The sequence below is a fragment of the Vipera ursinii genome (assembly GCF_947247035.1).
Source record: "Vipera ursinii genome assembly, chromosome: 4".
Taxonomy (NCBI): Eukaryota; Metazoa; Chordata; class Lepidosauria; order Squamata; family Viperidae; genus Vipera; species Vipera ursinii.
Window position 1 is genome coordinate 72502756 of NC_139514.1, and position 20479 is coordinate 72523234.

A 20479-nucleotide genomic window follows, 5' to 3' on the forward strand; every position below is an offset into this window, starting at 1 on the left:
CTCCCATCTGAACTGGATATCCCGTCTTCTTAATTCTTCTGCCAGAAAAGCAAACTCTTTCCTTCTCCTTAAAATTCTTGGAGGGATCTCTTTTAAAATTAAAACTTCTTGCTCTGCAACTGCAAATTTGCTATTATAGAAGGCTTGAATAACCTCATTTCTAATTGCTCTCTTTGTAAAATAAACCACGACATCTCTAGGTAGTTTCCTTTGTCTTGCAATCCAGGAATTGACACGAAATATTTTATCTATATCCACCATAATATCTTCTGCTGAGCGCCCCAAAACCTCTTCAAGGGCTTCTGAAACTACTTTTTGCAATTTTCCTTAGGATCTTCCTTCATCCCTCTAATTCTCACAGCAAATTCCATCTCTCTATGCTGGACCAATAATAAATCATCGTCAATCTTTTCCATCACCATTTCAGCGTCCGTCATTTTAGTATCTAATCTCACATTATTTTGACTAAGTTCTTCCACTCTCTCATCCAAACGTTCAATACAAACAGCCATGCCTTGAAATGCAAGTAAGATGTCTACCCTTAATACTGTGTTTGTTCTTCTCCTCCATAAGTTCAGCTAATTTTTTTTAATTCCATTTATATCCCGCCCTTCTCCGAAGACTCAGGGCGGCTTACAAGCTTAGCAGTAGCCTTCATTCTATGTATATGCCTGCTTATTAGGGCTTTCATACACCCCCTAAGCGGCATTATTACAAAGTCAGCTTAATTGCCTCCAACAATCTGGGTCCTCATTTTACCTACCTCGGAAGGATGGAAGGCTGAGTCAACCTTGAGCCTGGTGGGATGCACTAATTGCAGGCAGCTGGTGTTACTTAAGGAGGCATTAGGCCACTGCTCCACCAAGGCTCTTGTTGGGATTGCTTTTTCAAAGCCTCTTGCAAAACATCCTGCAAATCTTTTATTGTCAAAGCTGGTGCGGGTGCAGGTGCTGGGGGGGGCATTAAAGCCTGTAATGAAGATTGCTGAACTGGCGAAGCTCCCGCGCTTCTAGGAACTTTAGATGATTTGGCAGCCATTTTCACCCACTCAATTCTGTTGCGCACTTTCACTTTTAAAAGTCTCCACAAAATCTACTGAGTTAAAGTTCATATACTTGCTCTGACAACATTCTCCTGTACAGCTCTGCCTGCATCCAAGTAATCCAAAGTTCACTCTCGCTGGCAGGGATGGTTGCTGCGTCCTGCTCTGCTCCAAAGCCCTGGAGCAGAGGCGTCCCGAAGTACGGAGCGAACTCAGGCTTCGGGGGGGCTCAATCCTTCAACCACCAGAGTTTCAACTCTGGCGGTCTGGGAGAGCTCTACCCCTGCCTGGGCGTTCACCCCCTCCTCTTCTCCTGAGGAGCGGGCTTCCGAGCCGCCAAAACAGCTGATCGTCGCTGTTTTTGGCGGTTCTACGGAAACAATGGGGCTGACAGCCGAAATGGCTGCCGGCAACGGAGCCTTGCCACCCGGAAGTCCCTGCTGAGCTCTCCTTCTATAGCTTCTTCTCTGTCCCCTTCCCTTTCCCTGTTGTCTTTTTTCCCTTTTCCTGCCAAAACCACCTTTTATATCCTCTCCTCCCCCCCTTTTTCTTCAATTCACCTCCAGCTACGCAGTGCTTCCAGAAGCACCAATCAGCTGGAGCCCTGCTGGTGCTCCTGGTGCTTCTGCCGATCCCCGACAGTCCTGCAGCTCCAGCTGCCTCTCCCTCTGGCTTGGGTCACTTCAGCTCATTATCCTTGCCCACTACACTTGTCTAGGAGGGTCGCGTACCACCTGCCATATGCCAAAGTACCACTGGTGGTATGTGTACCACCGATTGAAAAGACCTGGTCTAGACTAACAAGCAGTTGTCTCCAACAGAGGAGCCTGAGCTCACTATTCTTCTTAAATAGAAGCGATCCTAATTGTTCCCCAATGTTCATTTGAAAGAGCAAAGTTTGCTTTGTTCTCCTCTCCACATGGCAAGCCTTGCACTGGGGGGAGAAGGGGGTCAGCTCAATCTCCTCACAGGTTACCAGATGGTGCAGCTTCCTCTGCCTGCAATTCATGAGACAGCATCTTGGGAATTGGCTATTCATTGTTGGTTCCTTATCAGTCTGAGTTGCCCATGACAGTCATAAGTTCAAATACTCATTGATCAAGTAATTGTTAAAGGAGGATCACCAGTACAAGTGTTATTATAATACTGTTCTTTGTCTCTGTTCTTTGTCTCTTCTATAATACTGTTCTTTGTCTCTTCTGAAATTCTTTATCATATTATTCATTTGTTTGTATCATACCTTTATTATTTTTACAGATTATTCAAGCTGATGAACATATCCAACACACCATCACCCCCAGAAGAACAATCCTGTGAGACGGGTTGGGATGAGAGTGTGTGTGATTTGTCCAAAGTCATCCAGCTGGCTTTCATGGCAAGGGGAAAAGTACAACTCCTTCCTGAGATGTTTGTCTCTCCTGGGTTTAGCTTCTCTTTGTGGCAATTCCAATTATTTTTCTGACATCGCTTGTTTTTTTCTGTTTCTTTATCTTTGCAGACTTTTCACATTTATCCTTAACAACTTATTTGATTTCATTTCACATTTCCTCTTGTTCCCTATCAGTAAGATTCAGCAACACTGAATGTAGTGTATACATGCTCAAGACCAAATTGTGGAAAGGATTAGTTTTCTTCTTTCACTTTAGCTTGACTTGAAATTAACACATGACAAATTTGTGATATGTTCCAGTGAACTCCTGGCCACATCTTTACTATAATAATGAAGGTCTTCAACTTCCTTGTATCAATCAAATACTTAATGTGATTTCTGTATACTCTACCTGATTATATTCATGTTGTTTTGGCTGTTTGAAGATTGTAACAGCAATAAAAAAAATTAAATCTAAAATCTAATAGGGCTTTCTTCTATTTCATTTCATTTTGCTAAGCCATACAGTCTATGTTTTCTTCCTTATTATTTCCAACTTTGGCATTCTTGTTGTTGTTGTTGTTGTTGTTGTTAGTTGCGAAGTCGTGTCCGACCCATCGCGACCCTATGGACAATGTTCCTCCAGGCCTTCCTGTCCTCTACCATCTTCTGGAGTCCATCTAAGCTCACGCCTACTGCTTCAGTGACTCCATCCAGCCACCTCATTCTCTGTCGTCCCCTTCTTCTATTGCCCTCAATCTTTCCCAGCATTAGGCTCTTCTCCAGTGAGTCCTTCCTTCTCATTAGGTGGCCAAAGTATTTGAGTTTTAGCTTCAGGATCTGGCCTTCTAAAGAGCAGTCAGGGTTGATCTCCTCTAGGACTGACCGGTTTGATCGCCTTGCAGTCCAAGGAACTCGCAGGAGTCTTCTCCAGCACCATAGTTCAAAGGCTTCAATTCTTTGGCGCTCAGCCTTTCTTATGGTCCAGCTTTCACTGCCATACATTGCAACTGGGAAGACCATAGCCTTGACTATACGGATTTTTGTTGACAGGGTGATGTCTCTGCTTTTTAGTGTGCTGTCTAGATTTGCCATGGCTTTCCTCCCAAGGAGCAAGCGTCTTTTAATTTCTTGGCTACAGTCCCCATCTGCAGTGATCTTGGAGCCAAGGAAAATAAAATCTGTCACTACCTCCATTTCTTCCCCATCTATTTGCCAGGAATTGAGAGGGCCAGATGCCATGATCTTGGTTTTCTTAATGTTTAGTTTCAACCCAAGTTTTGCACTCTCCTTCTTCACCCGCAACACCAGGCTCTTTAGTTCTTCTTCATTTTCTGCCATTAGAGTGGTATCATCTGCATATCTTAGGTTGTTGATGTTTCTTCCGGCAATCTTAATTCCAACTTTTGATTCATCTAGCCCTGCCTTTCTCATGATGTGCTCTGCATATAAGTTAAATAGGCAAGGCGACAGTATACAGCCTTGCCGGACTCCTTTCCCAATTTTGAACCAATCAGTGGTTCCGTGTCCAGTTCTCACTGTTGCTTCTTGGCCCGCATATAGATTTCTCAAGAGACAAATAAGATGGTCTGGTATGCCCATCTCTTTAAGGACTTGCCACAGTTTGTTATGATCCACACAATCAAAGGCTTTAGCATAGTCAATGAAGCAGAAGTAGATGTTTTTCTGGAACTCCCTAGCTTTCTCCATGATCCAGCGTATGTTAGCAATTTGATCTCTAGTTCCTCTGCCTCTTCGAAATCCTGCCTGTACTTCTGGTAGTTCTCGATCCACATACTGCTGGAGTCTAGCTTGTAGAATTTTAAGCATAACTTTACTAGCATGAGAAATGAGTGCAATGGTGCGATAGTTTGAACATTCTTTGGCACTGCCTTTCTTTGGAATTGGAATGTAAACTGATCTTTTCCAATCCTGTGGCCACTGTTGAGTTTTCCAAATTTGCTGGCAAATTGAGTGTAGCACTTTTACTGCATCGCCTTTTAATATTTTGAATAGCTCAGCTGGAATACTGTCACCTCCACTAGCTTTGTTGTTGCTCAGCTTTTCTAAGGCCCACTTCACTTCACATTCTAGGATGTCTGGCTCGAGGTCAGTGACCACCTCATTGTGATTATCAGGGACGTTAAGCTCATTCTTGTATAATTCTTCTGTGTAATTTTGCCACCTCTTCTTAATCTCTTCTGCCTCTGTTAGGTCCCTGCCATTTTGGTCCTTTATCATGCCCATTTTTGCATGAAACGTTCCTTTCATCTCTCCAATTTTCTTGAAAAGATCTCTGGTCCTCCCTATTCTATTGTTTTCTTCTATTTCTTTGCACTGTTCATTTAAGAAGGCATTCTTATCTCTTCTAGCTATTCTTTGGAATTCTGCATTCAATTGGGCATATCTTTCTTTTTCTCCCTTACCTTTCGCTTCCCTCCTTTCCTCAGCTATTTGCAAAGCTTCCTCAGACAGCCATTTTGCTTTCTTGCATTTCTTTTTCTTTGGGATGGTTTTGGTTGCTACCTGTTGTACAATGTTGCGAACCTCTGTCCATAGTTCTTCAGGCACTCTGTCTATCAGATCTAATTCCTTAAATCTATTTGTCACCTCTACTGTATATTGAACAGGAATATGATTTAATTCATACCTGACTGGCCTAGCGCTTTTCCCTACTTTCTTTAATTTAAGCCTAAACTTTGCAACAAGAAGCTCATGGTCTGAGCCACAGTCAGCTCCTGGTCTTGTTTTTACTGACTGTATAGAGCTTCTCCATCTTTGGCTGCAGAGCATATAGTCAATCTGATTTCTGTGTTGACCGTCTGGTGATGTCCATGTGTAAAGCCGTCTCTTGGGTTGTTGGAAAAGAGTGTTTGCTATGACCATCGTATTCTGTTGACAAAATTCTATCAGCCTGTGCCCTGCTTCATTTTGTACTCCAAGGCCAAACTTGCCTGTTATTCCAGTTATCTTTTGGCTTCCTACTTTAGCATTCCAATCCCCCATGATGATAAGGACATCATTTCTGGGTGTTAGTTCTATAAGGTGCTGTAGGGCTTCATAGAACCGGTCAATTTCATCCTCTTCAGCACTGGTGGTTGGGGCATAGACTTGGACTACTGTGATATTGAATGGTTTGCCTTGGATTCGAACTGAGATCATTCTGTCATTTTGAGGATTGTATCCCAGTATTGCTTTTCCTATTTTTTTATTGACTATGAAGGCTACTCCATTTCTTCTGAGGGATTCTTGCCCACAGTAGTATACCTGATGGTCATCTGAATTAAATTCACCCATTCCTGTCCATTTTAGTTCGCTGATACCTAAGATGTCAATGTTTAGTCTTGTCATCTCTTGTTTGACCACGTCCAGCTTTCCTTGATTCATGGATCTTACATTCCAGGTTCCTATGGAGAAAAAATCTTTACAGCATCGGACTTTCCTTTCACCACCAGACATATCCACAGCTGAGCGTCCTTTCGGCTTTGGCCCAGTCGCTTCATTCTTTCTGGCGCTACTAGTACTAGCCCTCTGCTCTTCCCCAGTAGCATGTTGGACGCCTTCCGACCTGAGGGGCTCATCTTCCAGCGTCATATCGTTTTGCCTTTTGGTACTGTCCATAGGGTTTTCATGGCAAAGATACTGGAGTGGGTTGCCATTTCCTTCTCCAGTGGATCACGTTTTGTCAGAACTCTCTGCTATGACCTTTCCGTCTTGGGTGGCCCTGCACGGCATAGCCCATAGCTTCATTGAATTACGCAAGCGCCTTCGCCACGACAAGGCAGTAATCCATGAAGGGGTAGTTTTCTACAATAATAAGTCCACCTTACTTGCCTATTCTTTTGATTTCAGATTTTGTCAGGCTCAAGCCCAAAGATGACAGAGCGAAATCTAATTGATCCAGTTCTTTATTTTCTTATACCTGAAGGACAGAATCTCATTAAACTAAAGCTATAACCTTCTAATTTACTAGATATATCTATAGAGATTCTAAGATGCAGCTACCTTAAAGTCTTTCCTCTCCCCCAGTTCCAGACTATGCAATTTGAGCTTCTCTGTGATGGAATGTATGCCCTCCTCATTGGGAAAGCTCTGTGCTGCCAAAATTCCTCTCCCATTTCTCCAGGTGCACATTCCATCACAAATTTAACCATAAAATTTGTCAACTGTATTTTCTTCAGCATTGGTAGTTGGAGCATAAACGTGGATATTCATCGTATCAAAAGGGAAGTCTGAAGATTTAAACTGATATTAATCATTGACTGCACTGTATCCAAATGCTGCCTTTGTTGTATTTTTCCTGACCATGAAAGCAATGTTGTTTGTTCTTTGGGGAGGTTTTGTCTTGAATAGTAACAGTACAGGTAGTCCTCAACTTACGACCACATTTGAGCCCACCGTTTATGTTAAGTGAGAAATTTGTTAAGTGAATTTTGCCCCATTTTGTAACTTTTCTTGCCACATTTGTTAAGTGAATCACTGCAGTTGTTAAGTTAGTAACATTGTTTATTAAGTGAATCTGGCTTCCCTACTGACTTTGCTCATCAGAAGGTCACAAAAGGGGATCACATGACCCTGAGACATTGCAACCATCATAAATATGAGTCAGTTGTCAAGCATCTGAATGTAAATCACATGACCATGGGGATTCTACAATGGTCATAAATGTGAAAATGGTCATGTCACTTTTTTCAGTGCTGTTGTAACTTTGAAGGCTCACAAAACAAACTGTTGTAAGTCAAGGACTACCTGTATGATTTTCTGACTAAAAGTGTCCAATTCCAGTCCATTTTAATTTGCTGATGACTAACATTTATTTATTTATTTATTAATGGGACTTATATCCCGCCCTATCTCCCGAAGGACTCAGGGCGGCTAACAACAATATAGTAAGTACAGAAATTAAGATAAAATTAAAATTAAAGTCATCTGTGCAATAAATTAAAATTAAAAATTAAAAATAAATTAAAAATTGTAAACATAATTAAAATGCCTGTCAGTCCAGGTCAGCCAGGTGGAAAAGGAGTGTTTTGAGGCCGCGGCGAAAGGACTGGAGATCTTGGGCCATCCGAAGCTCAGGGGGGAGCTGATTCCATAGGACTGGCGCTCCCACAGAAAAGGCCCTTCCCCTGGGGTTCGCCAGCCGACATTGTCTAGCCGACGGTACCCTGAGGAGGCCTTCTCTGTGTGAGCGTACTGGGCGATGGGAATTCGTTCCCGGTAGCAGATGGTCCTGCAAATATCCCGGGCCTAAGCCATGTAGGGCTTTAAAGGTAAGTACCAGCACCTTAAATCTCACCCGGAGGGCAACCGGTAACCAATGCAGCTCATGGAGCAGAGGTGTTATATGGGAGTATCGGGGAGCTCCCATCACTACCCGTGTAGCCGCATTCTGCACCAGCTGAAGCCTCCGGGTGGTTTTCAAGGGCAGCCCCATGTAGAGAGCATTGCAGTAGTCTATATGGGAGGTAACGAGTGCGTGGGTGACTGTACGTAGGGCATCTCGGTCCAGGAAGGGGCGCAATTGGTATATTAGGCGAATCTGGGCAAATGCCCCTCTAGCTACGACTCCAATATGATCTTCAAAACTGAGTCATGAATCTAGGAGGACGCCCAGATTGCGTGCTCTATCAACGGGAGGTAACATCTCTCCTCCTATAATCAAAGATGGAACCTCTTGGACTAAACGAGGTGATGGTATGTAAAGCCACTCAGTCTTGGCCAGGTTGAGCCGAAGCCTGTTCTTTCCCATCCAAATCTGTACCGCTTCCAGGCAATGGGACATCACATCGAGGGCATCACTGGGTTGGTTCGGGGTGGAGATGAAAAGCTGGGTATCATCAGCATATTGATGATACTTCACCCCAAAGCCACGGATGATCTCTCCCAGCGGCTTCATATAGATGTTGAACAGGAGGGGCGAGAGCACCGACCCCTGAGGCACTCCACAACTAAGGGGCCTAGGGCTTGACCTCTGCCCCCCTGCTAACACCGTCTGCGAATGGCCCGAGAGGTAGGAGGAGAACCACCGGAGAATGGTGCCTCCCACTCCCAACCCCTCAAGACGACACAGTAAGATACCGTGGTCGATGGTATCAAAAGCCGCTGAGAGATCTAATAGGACCAGGACAGAGGAATAACCTCTATCTCGGGCCCGCCAGAGATCATTCACCAGCACGACCAATGCCGTCTCTGTGCTATACCCGGGTCTGAAACCCGATTGGTACGGATCCAGATGTTGATTCTATAGTTAATTCATTTCATCTTTCATTGTGTTGAGCTTTTTCTATGCTCATGATTCCTACATTGCATATTCCGATTCTAATTCTGTCATTGCAGCTTCAGGTTTTATTTTTCTATATGGCAATATCAGCAACCAGACATCCCAAAAGCTTTAGTTTAGCTGAGTCATAAACACCATTAGCATTCTAAAAGATCTTCAGCAGCATGTTGAGTGCCTTCCCACCTGAGGGGCCATTATTTGGCATTTGTACTACCCATTTGTACTGTTTATACATGTGATTGCCTTGGTAAAATATAGGAGTGATTTACTATTGCCTTCTCCCATGTATTATGAAATAACACCTTTGTTATCATCACTAAAGTAATTGTCTACCTCCAGATCTTTCTATATTGCTGCTGGTTGATAGAGGTGCTCGCTTGCTATATCTGGGCAGCAGGGATAAACTTTATGCCTTAGATGATTCTGCTGAGAGTAGCATTCTTGGCATGAACTTTTGGCACCTAACTCCTCTCTCCAAGGAATCACTATGATGAAGCACATTCAACACTTGAATGGAGCGAATCAAATTAGCAATAATAATAACAACAACAAAATAATAAAAATAGTAAAGCTATTGCCCAGTAGCAAAAGCAATGGCACATAACATATACTGCCCCATAGTGCTTTACAGTACTCTCTGGGTAGTTTACAACATCAGCATATTGTCCCCAACAATCTGGGTTTTCATTTCACTGATCTCGGGAGGATGGAAGGCTGAATCAACCTTGAGCCCCATCAGGAATGAACGCCAGGCTGTGGGCAGAGTTTGCCTGCAATACTATTCTACTCTAACCACTGCATCATCAGGCTCCTGCCAGTACATGGACATATAGATTTCAATAGTATCAAAACAGATTATGTAACATCCAATGATGTAATCTAAATAATTTTCTGACACCCCTGAAGAGAAACAAAGGACTTGCAAACTCCCCGCAAGAAGCTGGGCAAAGTGCGTGGCTAGGCGAGTGTGTGCCTGTGCGTGTATTTACGAAAGAAACACTCCAAAAGTTCTTCTTTCTCCGCCCCTTTGGGGGGAACTCTAGCTTGGGCTCGTGCATGCCTCTCTCTCCCTCCCCCTCCCTCCCTCTCCTTCTCTCCACCATGGTGATGGTGGGATGACAAAGTAACCTGAGAATGCGGAACCCTGTTCCCTGCTTTCCATGTGGCAGATCCGTATGTGCCAGCTCTCGGGTCTCTTTGGACTGGAGGCTGATTAGGCCGGGCCTTCGGCTGTCTGCAGCAGAGGCGGCGGTGGCGGCGGAATCTGATGCCAAGGCAGCGGGAAAAAGTTTCTAAAAAGCCCCAACGGCACCTGAGGAAGGCATTGGGGAGGAGCTTTGCATCTTGGAGACATGAAGGAGCTGCTGTAATGGTTACTCCAGAGAGAGTTGCACGAAGCCAAGGCATCTCTCTCTTCCTCCTCATCATTTCCTTTGCTTTTCTTTGTGCTTTTTTTTCCTCTGCGGAACTCTGCTGCTGGATTTTTCAGCAACTGTTATAGCCATGTCTCTCTTCTCGGCTCCAAAAATATGGATTTCTACTCTCTTGATCACTTTGCTGGGATAAAATGCCATTTATACCTCTGGGTGTGTAAATGAGAGGCAATCTGGATATAAGTTCTAACTAGCACCCGAAGTTGAAGTCGTTAAGAGATTATTTATTCAGAGGTGGCTGTAGAGGATTTAAATGGCTCCCCCAAATGTGTTGGAAGCAGTTGAAAGGCTGGGAATGTGAGGTGAAGTTTGTAAGTCCGTAATTAAGTCCAATGGATGAGTTTGGATCAGTGACTCCTGCTCAGTCCAACCTACCCCATGGAGTTGTTGCCAGAAAAAATGGAGGTAATTGTGTGCATGTTACCAGAGTTCTTGGAGAAAAGCCAGGATATGGATCTAAAAAATATAGGAATCAGGGTACATAACTGAAGATGTGACTTATTCAGTTCAAATTTAAACCAGCTTCCATATCCCTTGTGCTGAAGCTGAGAGTATAAATTCCTAAGGGTAAGAATTAGATGCTCTTGTTATCAGGGATATAAAACTTAGTGTCTTCAAAAGCTTTGGAATTTTAATTCCATCAATCCCTGTGCCATGCAACAGAAAGCAAGCTGAAACCGAGCAAAGGAGACTGCCAGGAGCACGAATCGGCGTGTGCTCAGAAATGCCAATCTCGCGCTCCTGTGCATCCCAATTGCTTGCACAGGGACAATAGTCCTCCTAAGCAAGGAGCTAAGTTGTAAAAAAACAGTAGTATTGTTTCTGTGATCCCTGTCTTCGCTAATTATCTGTTTAAGGTGCAGCCCTACCCCTAATTTAAAGGGAAAAAAGGTGAGTTAAAATCATAACCACACTGAAATTCATTTCTGAGCATAGATAGATTGCTTTCCTCATCTACCAACCACTTGCCATGGCAGCTTGTCACTTGAGGAAAAAAGCAAGGTTCTCTTTTCAGACAGACAGTTCCTACATTCCCACAGTCCCCAAAGGTATTCTCTTAAAAAAAAACAGGCAAGCACTTGCTCCATCCTACTGGACACCTCTACTGAACACAAGCTTTGAAACTATCAGGACACACCCCAAACCACGTCTTAGGAAGACAAAAACTCTTGGAGTCAGTTCTAGTCCAAAAGGAATCTTTACTAGGACATGCTTGGTTGTGGGAATACAAGACAGGACTTAGTATTGTTTTACAAATTGAAATTTTATAAAGGGTACCCGGTTCAACCCCCCTTCCCTCAACCCCATTTGGTCAGCCCCCATCCTTCTACTTCGTGTCATCCCTTTCGTGGAAAAAAAAGGAACTTTGAATCTTTATGGTTATTGCCTTCTTCCTCTCCAGAATTAAAAGAAAACACAAGCCAGATACCTTCTTCTCTAACCCTCCCTTTTGATCCCCCCAGTTCAAAAGGTTTCCTTGGTCTTTGAAATAACCTAAGGCAGGCTGAATCCACATATGCTCCTCCTTCCTCGGGAGATGGCAGAATCCATATGGGGGGGAGATAAGGTTTTAAACATACATTTATGAATGTGATATAAATGGATTCTGACAGAAATATTGAAACACAGAACTTGACAGGAAGCTTTATGATAGTACAAGTCATCACCAATGATTTCAGTCAGAAAGTTATTGAGAGCTGTGTTATAGCCAGTATTTACTGTCCTCACTTAAGAAGCAACCTCAAGCTCCCAGGGAAGGGAGGGAGGGAGGAGGGGAGGGAGGGAGGGAAGGCACCCACCCCAGTCCCACCCCCCTCCACCAGAGACCCACGGATTCTCCACACACAGGCACCCTGCAACCTGACTGATGAGCTGCCTCCCCCGGCCATTGACTTCGCTTGTCAAAAAGTTGCAAAAGGTGATCACATGACTCTGGGACACTGTGACCGTCATAAGTATGAATCATTTGCCAAGCATCTGAATGTAAATCACATGACCCTGGGGATGCTGCAACAGTCATAAGTGTGAAAAATGGTCATAAGTCACTTTTTTCAGTGCCGCTGTAACTTTTGAACAGTCATTAAGCGAATTGTAAGTTGAGGACTACCTGTACTTTATCATTTCCCCCCCCCCTTTTTTGGTCACGTTTTTGATACCTTGCTGGGCGACTGGTGGTACTCGGAGAGTGCCTTATCCTAAAAGTGGTACAGTGGGTGAAAAAGTTGAAAAGCCCTGTTATAAGATATAAAGACTTACTAACAGACACAGGGGAGCTGAAAACCAAACAACAATTAGAGGAACAAGGTATAAAGATGGATTGGTACATGAGAATGCAAATACAATCTAGATATGAAAATGATGTTAAACTAGATGGTTTTAATTTGGGGACAACAGAGTTAGATGAAATACTCACGGGAACTGAAGAAAAATGGATAAAAATGTATAGCTACTTACTACATAGGGAATTAGAGAAGGAGCAAGTGAAAGAGTAAATGATAAATTGGGCAAGAAATTTTGGATATACGATTGAATTAGATATATGGCAGCAATTATGGGAAAGAAACTATAAACTGACAATGGCGACAGCGTATAAAGAAAATATGTACAAAATGTTTTATAGATGGCATATGTCTCCAGAAAGACTTGCTAAAATGTTTAAGGGCAGATCTATGAAATGTTGGAAATGTCATCAAATACCAGGCTCTTTCTATCATATGTGGTGGATGTGTGTAGAAGCTAAAACTTATTGGAATATAATTAGAACATGGATAGAAAAGATGATACAACAACGTATAGAACTAAGACCAGAAATATTCCTGTTGCGTATTTTACCAGAGAAATATAGTAAAGAGAACACATATTTGATTATTCATATAACCACTGCAGCTAGGATTGTGTTTGCACAAAATTGGAAAGCACTGAAAGCCCCCCCCCCCCAGAGGAAGAGGTGATTGGGAAAATATTGGAATGTGCAGAAATGAATAGATTAACTATGATAATTAAAGATAAGACAGAGTCAGAGTATTATGAAATCTGGGGAAAATTTTATGATTGGGTGAAAAAGAGAATATGCCTAAAAGATATCTAACACTAATTTAGATGGAAGAAAAAGGAGGAGATAAGGAGAGAGACCCAGGCGACACAGTATTGGATAACTGGAGATAGTATAAATATTTAAAGAAGTATATACCCAGAAGGTCACATTTATAGAAGTATTAACGCAATAGAAAATTAATGTTATTATACCTAATATAGATATTGAAAATCTAGGGAGAGGAGTTGCTCAGACATTACCCCTGAATTGTATCTGAAGAGGGATGAGAGGGAAGAAAGGAGAGGAGAGAGGGAAGAGAGTAGAGGAGGGGGAAGGAAGTAGGAAGGTTGGAGGAAAAGAGGAGGAGAAGTGGGGAGAATGGGAGGGGAGTGGTGAAGAAAAGAGGAGAGGAGAGAAAGAAGAGGGAAGTAGGAAAGAAAGAGAAGAAAGGGAGAAAGAAGGTAGAGAAGATGGGAGAGAGAGGAGTGTAGATACAGTGCAAGGGGAAATGGATGAGCAACACCAAAATTTACATGTATGTATTTATGTTTTACGGTATATTTGTTGATATGTATGAGGGAGAGTTGGAAAAAATAAAAATAAAAAAACTTAAAAAAAAAAGAAAAATAAATGTCTGATCATTCAAAGTGAAAGGAAAATACAGAACTTTTGAAACACATTATGGATATTGGAAAAGTTGAAAAAGCTGAAAAGGGGTAGAATTCTCAAAGGTTTTATCAAACTTCATAAACCACAGAACCATAAACATGAATAACATGTTTATTACCAAAATAAAATCATAATAGCAAAATATTCCATAGAACCTATTTATATATTTTTCTTGCAAAATATAATTTTTAAAATAAAAAAGGGAAAGTAATGATATGCATAAAGAATTGTTCATAAATATTTCGCTTTAAGATGTGGGATACGAGCCCTATCACTTTCCATGATGGCAAAGTTTCAGCAACTTCTTTGTTGTAAAGGAATCAATGGAATTTCAAGTGGAAAGAATCTCTGGATTGAATAGACAGTTAAAATAAGGGGATTCAATCACAGGTGTCCGTATTTACCTATTTGTAAAAATAATAAAGGCAGGATATAAATAAAAATATTTGCTCTTATCTTTCTTTTATAAATGTAATTTTTCCTGCTTGCTATCATGGATTATGCAACATTTCAGCCAAACCTCACCAAACTTGGTACACTTTTAAAGACGTATATCAAGATTTCATGTGTATCTTTTCACTTTTATGAAATATCCAGTTTTATTTTATGAGCAGTAAAGTCTAACTCGGGCATGTCAAACTCGTGACATCACGTGATGTCACGCGACATATCGTGACTTTTTCACCATTGCCTGCAATGGGGTGGGCATGGTTTCGGTGTGATGCATCCGGCCCACGGGCCAGCAGTTTGACATGCCAGGTCTAACTGAATAATCATTCAATTCTCAATATATACAGAATGATTGCACCCTGCTAATCTGGCAAACAAGCATTCTGTCATCATTTACAACCTGCTAACTATCATCCCATATTTCTGCTTCAATTTAAGAGTTCATAATTACACTCCCTGAGGAGCAATTATGCAGGTCAGACAGACAGTACATTTTTAAGTTGTTGTATGATTTCACTAGGCTTCAAAAATACTGGTTTAACTGTTCTGATGGAAATGAGGCCATTTAGTAATGAAATATATCAATGTTACCTTACTCCTCTCCTCACCTCTTCTATTAATTATGGTTATAAAGAGAAAAACTTTGTAAAAAGAACTCTGAGAGCCTGGAATATTTTCAGTGAATTTATTGTAAATTCTAAGAAACGTTTGTGAGCATTAATCAGTTCGAAAGTGAAGTTTCTTTCAGGCAAAGCTTGTCAGTGCCACTGTAACACTGTAAATTCATTATAAATTTAGCCAATTTATATTTCACACAAGGCAAGGGAGAAAAGCTTTATCAACAGCTGCTTCTACTTCAAAATCTCACTCTGAAAACTATGCTTGAAAGTAAATTACCAAAATATTTAACACATAGAAATCACATGACAGTCAACATTCAATATAGCAGAAAGGACTGAAGATACTGATTCCAAAGGAAACAAATCTGCTCCAGAGTAAATGCTCAATAACCTGTAGATATCTCCAATTTGAATTTGACTATTATGCCCAATTAATTATTGGTATTGATCTCAGTTATCTAATAATAAAACATTTGAGCATAGTTAGGTATCTGCATGTATTAATATTACCGCGTTTTTCCCAAAAATAAGCCCTACCAGAAAAATAAGACCTATCCTGATTTTTGGAGGTGGGCCTAATATAAGCCCTACCCTAGTTAGAACCCCACCCACTCTGTCCCACCTCGCCGTAATGGGGCAGGAAGGCAGGGGTGGGAGGGGGTGGAGCTACCCCACATGCCCCACACCTGCTTCTTTCAGGGGCCCCCCAGCCAGGCCATTCCTTGTTCGGCAACTTTCCCTTTTACTCCCCTCCTGAGCCAGACTGTCATTCTACGGAGGATGGGTGGGGTAGACCCGGTCCCCTGCCACTGTTTTGGAACCAGGAGGGAGAGATGGCAAAAGGCTCCGTTGATACTATGTGCCACTAGAGAGGTTTTCTTCGCACTTCACCCCATAGTTCACCTGCCCGGTGGCAGCCTCCTCCTCCTTCTCCTCTGCTAATTTTCCCATGGCTTGCACTGTGACTCTCTCTCTCCCACTGCAAAAATTTTTCAGAAAGGTCTAACTGAACTTTTTTTAGTCCCACAAACTCCGTTTCCCTGCAGCAGGAGAGAAATGTGCCAGAACTGGAAAGCAGGCTAGTGAAGAAATGCTTTCAGGAAGAGAGAGGAGCTGGGCGATGGTGCGCCCTGAAGGAAGCAGGCGCAGGGAACGTAGGACAGCTTCACCCCCTCCCCCACCTGCCTCACCTCATTGTGGTGGTAGTGGTGCGATGTGCCGTGAGGCCTCCTTCCGTGAGCAGCCGCAGAAGTGGGCCAGTAGCCCCGGGGGCTCCTGCTGAATGGGCTGTTGGTGCCGCCGCAGCAAGATGAGGCAGGTGTCACAAAAAATATAAAACATCCCCCAAAATGTCTTATATTTTGCCTCTTTTGGAGGCAAAAATAATATAAGACTGGTTCTTACTTTCGGGGAAACACAGATATTTTTAAATAACAGAAGATGTATTCATATAGTAATTACACAGGCAAATAAATATTTGTTTTGTATAACTACTGGGATACAAGTATGCTAGTGAATAAACACTTTAAATAATGAAAAACAAAAGATACAAATTATAAAATTTTCAATACTTAAAAAACAAATTAACTATTGAAAGTTAAAACATATAATTACCACTAAAAATATTTTATTTTTATATATTAAAACTGTTGCTATTTAAGTGTTAATTTCTACCAATTGAAGGGACAGGGGAAGCTAACTGCTGTATCCTTGATTTTGTTTTTATTTACAGTAGGACTATGAGATATTAGATGATGCTGTAATAAATTTTATCGCTGAGATAAATGTCAATAAGAGGAATGTCTTTAGTAATAAATCTTTGATTTTCTGGATAACTGAGCAAAGCTACTAATAGCATTTCAACAAAACTGATCATTGTAAAACATAAAACACACGTGAAATTAAAAGCAAGTATTGAAATAATTAAAATGTTATCAGGCAGTAAAACAAAATATCAGGACAGTTTTAGTATTGATATTTTACGATTCTAATGCGTTATAACATTTTAATTATTTCAATACTCTTGCTTTTAATTTCATGTTTGTGTTTTACGATGTTATCTGGGTTAGTACACTGCTGCTATTTTTTAATGTTATAATTGCTCCTGTTTATACACAATATTTAGTTAATGTCAGGATCTCCATTATTGACCTGGTGCCTTGATAGTGTTTTGCCATCAAACTAGAAGGGAGAGGGGAGACATTTTGGGTAATCCACACATCATCATCATCATCATCATCATCATTGTCGTTATTATTATTATTATTATTTTATTATTGGGTCCGGATTATCTAAGGGAACACCTGCTGCCGGCATCAACTTCCCATCGTCCTGTGCGCTCCCACAGGGAGGGCCTTCTTAGGATACCGCTGGTTAAGGAATGCTGGCGGGTTATTCCCAGGGGAAGAGCGTTCTCTGTGGGCGGGCCAGCCCTATGGAACCAACTTCCCACAGAACTTAGGACTGCCCCCGACCTTCGTTCATTTCGTCGGGACCTGAAAACTTGGCTCTTCGAGCTGTCTGGCCCAGACTGAGGGGTTTTAATTTTAATTGGGTTTTAGTTTTAAATTTCGGGGACTTCAATTAATTAATTGTTTTAACTGATTTTAATTTTTGTATGTTATGCTTTTAATTTTCCCTGTAGACTGCCCTGAGTCCTACGGGAATAGGGCGGTATATAAATTTAATTAAATAAATTATTATTATTATTATTATTATTATTATTATTATTATTATTATTATTATTATTATTATTATTATTATTATTATTGATGGGAAATGGGGAAGGGGAGCTGACAGGTGAAGAAGACCAGAGCTGTTGGTACCAGTTATGTTGGGCATCTTCAAGGCCACTTATCCTGGGTGTGAGATTCCAGCAGCCTAAACAACCCAGAGTTTCCCACAATATTGTGGAAATCCTGGATTGGGTGGCAACAGACTGGACATTGGGGGGAGGGATGGGGAATGGTGGGCTTGGCTCTTTGTATCAGTGAGTGGAAACTTCAGTTTCTGCCTCACCTTCCTGCAACCAACAACTTTAGTAAAAGTTCTTTTAACTTTAATCAATTGGAGTCGAGAGTTTGCTTTCCTAAATGATTGTTTAGGGGCAGGTCTGACATTTAGATTTTGAAGAATTTGTATGTTATATTTAGAAGATATGTGTATTTTTGTCTCATATTTGTAAAACACATCTCTAGATGTACTTTGTACAGAAAAGTTGTCAGAACCCACTTCAGCCCACATCTTAAGAAAAGGACTCTTGGAGACAAGGTTTTCCAAGTAGGAAATTTTACTAAGAAATAGGAGATAGCAGGCACAATAGACAGGATCTGAGAAATCCCTTCACAGATCGATATTTTTAAATGTCCCCAAGCAAGCCCCACCGCACAGTTCATTCGGTCAGTTCCAGATCAGCCAAGTTCCAGGTGGTAAGCCCCTCGTGGGAAAAAGAGAGACATCAATCCATTCGTAGCAGGATCATTTCCACCCCCTCACATTCCATCTGGAGAAACAAACCAGATTCTGGAGGGTTTCATTCCTCCCCTTCCACCCCTTTCCTAGCTGCCTGTAAGATAAGAGGAAATGCCTAGTGAGAAAGCAATTGGTTATATTGTGATGGATAGCAGACAGGTGGAATAAACAAAAGGTTACATTTAAGGAAGGAAGTGAAAGCAATACAACCCCATGTTTGTTCCCTCTCCTCCTTGGGAATGGCAAAATCCGTGTGTGTGTGAGAGAGAGAGATTTGGGTTTTGCACAGAAGAGATAGTTAGAAATGAAATATAAATGGATTCGGACAAAATTATAATGAAATATCAGTTTCATTTATAGAGAACATAGTAGGTTTAAAAGATAGTTGTATAAATGTATTAGAAATATACACATACTTAAATAACAGCGCCTGCTACTTGTCCCAGCTTCTGCCAACCTAGCAGTTTGAAAGCACGTAAAAAATGCAAGTAGAAAAGTAAGGACCACTATGGTGGGAAGGTAACAGTGTTCCATGTGCCTTTGGCGTCTAGTCATGCCGGCCACATGACCATGGAGACGTCCTCGGACAAGCGCTGGCTCTTCGGCTTTGAAACGGAGATGAGCACCAGCCCCTAGAGTCGGAAACGACTAGCACGCATGTGCGGGGGAACCTTCACCTTTACTAAATAATATTTGCATTAAACAAGTATATATAAAATTGTAACTGCTTGTTATGACGCATATTATGTCAATGCTGCTAACATCGGATGTTCTTGCTTGACAACATAGGGAGATGTAGCCTTCCTTTAACTCATAAATTTATTTTTAGAGCTAGAATTAGTGGACGGTGGGGGGAGTAGGGAGAATGTATCTTAAGACTGTTTGTAATAAGAGAAGATAAGAATTTGGCGGGTTTTTAAACAGGAGGGAAAGTTTGCATTTTAAACTAATTGTAGAATGTGATTTATGATGGTTAAATTAAGGGAGGGAACTGTGTTTGATAAGATGTGTTCAGGGCAGGAGAATTAAGATCTTGGCTTCTAATATGTACGTGCCAAAGCTATCCGAGTATAATATAAGATTCTTTAAGGTAAACAATGCCTTGAAGTTCTTTGAAATACTGCATTTTTCGGAACCATGACATATTTTCTTTTTACTTGTATTTATTTATAGTTTTGCTAAAGCACTTTTTACATGCTTTTTCTTTTCTTTGACAATATACATAAAAATACTTGTAAAATACTGTGTACTTCATTATCAACATAACACATAAAATTTAAACAAATACACATAAAAATGGATAACTTGAAATATAAAAGGATCAATTGCACATGTACATTTTTAGAAGAAATGAATTCATTTTATAATCTTCAGTAACAGACATTTTTTATATAATGAAAAAAAACCTACAAAATTATATAACCTATGCAATAAAATAAAAACATGTGGTTTTCATAGTGAATGACAGGAAATGCCACAGAATTTCTATAAAACCAGATTATAGTGATTTTACATGTATTATAGGACTGCATTGCGATCAATAATCTAGAAGGAGTCATTTTTAAAAATATGTGTCAGAACAGAATCATGTATAACGTGGGAAGAAACAACTAATAATATGCCCCAGACATCAGACAGTTCAGAAAAAAATATGGATCCTTAAAAATTGGATCATTTGAAAGAATGTACTGTAAAGAATGTACTAATCAAAAAGACTACATAAATCCACTCACCAGCATTCTATTAATATTCACTTACCATTGGACAGATTATTATTATTATTATTAAAAAATCTAGCTTTTATCACTTTCTTCCACAATATCTAATTGTGGCTCAGTTTTTTTTAAAAAAAAACTGTTATAAGGTAAATCAGATTCTGTGGTTTTGATAACATAGATGTGAAAACGTCACTTTCCAAAAAGAAGGAATAATTTTCCAAATTGTTCTGCTTACCTGGCCGTGAGACCTTTGAGCTGTTGAAAACTGCTTCTTGCAGGCTGCTACAAAGAGGCTGGGAGTTTGAGTTACCATGGAGATCTTTACATTCAAAAGTGGAGAATTCTGGAATGATACAATGAAATATTTTGTCTGGTGAAACTTAGAATGAA

At 41.0% G+C, this 20479-nt stretch overlaps 1 protein-coding gene across 4 annotated transcripts in view; it reads right to left on the bottom strand.

Moving 5' to 3' along the window:
• Nucleotides 1–20479, bottom strand: part of TBL1X (transducin beta like 1 X-linked) — a 298248-nt gene that overhangs the window by 151730 nt on the left and 126039 nt on the right. For all 4 annotated transcript variants that reach the window (XM_083362701.1, XM_083362702.1, XM_083362699.1 and 1 more), the window contains exon 2: nt 20325–20432. The gene's annotated coding sequence lies outside the window, so the exon portion shown is untranslated. The remainder of the gene's footprint in view (nt 1–20324; nt 20433–20479) is intronic.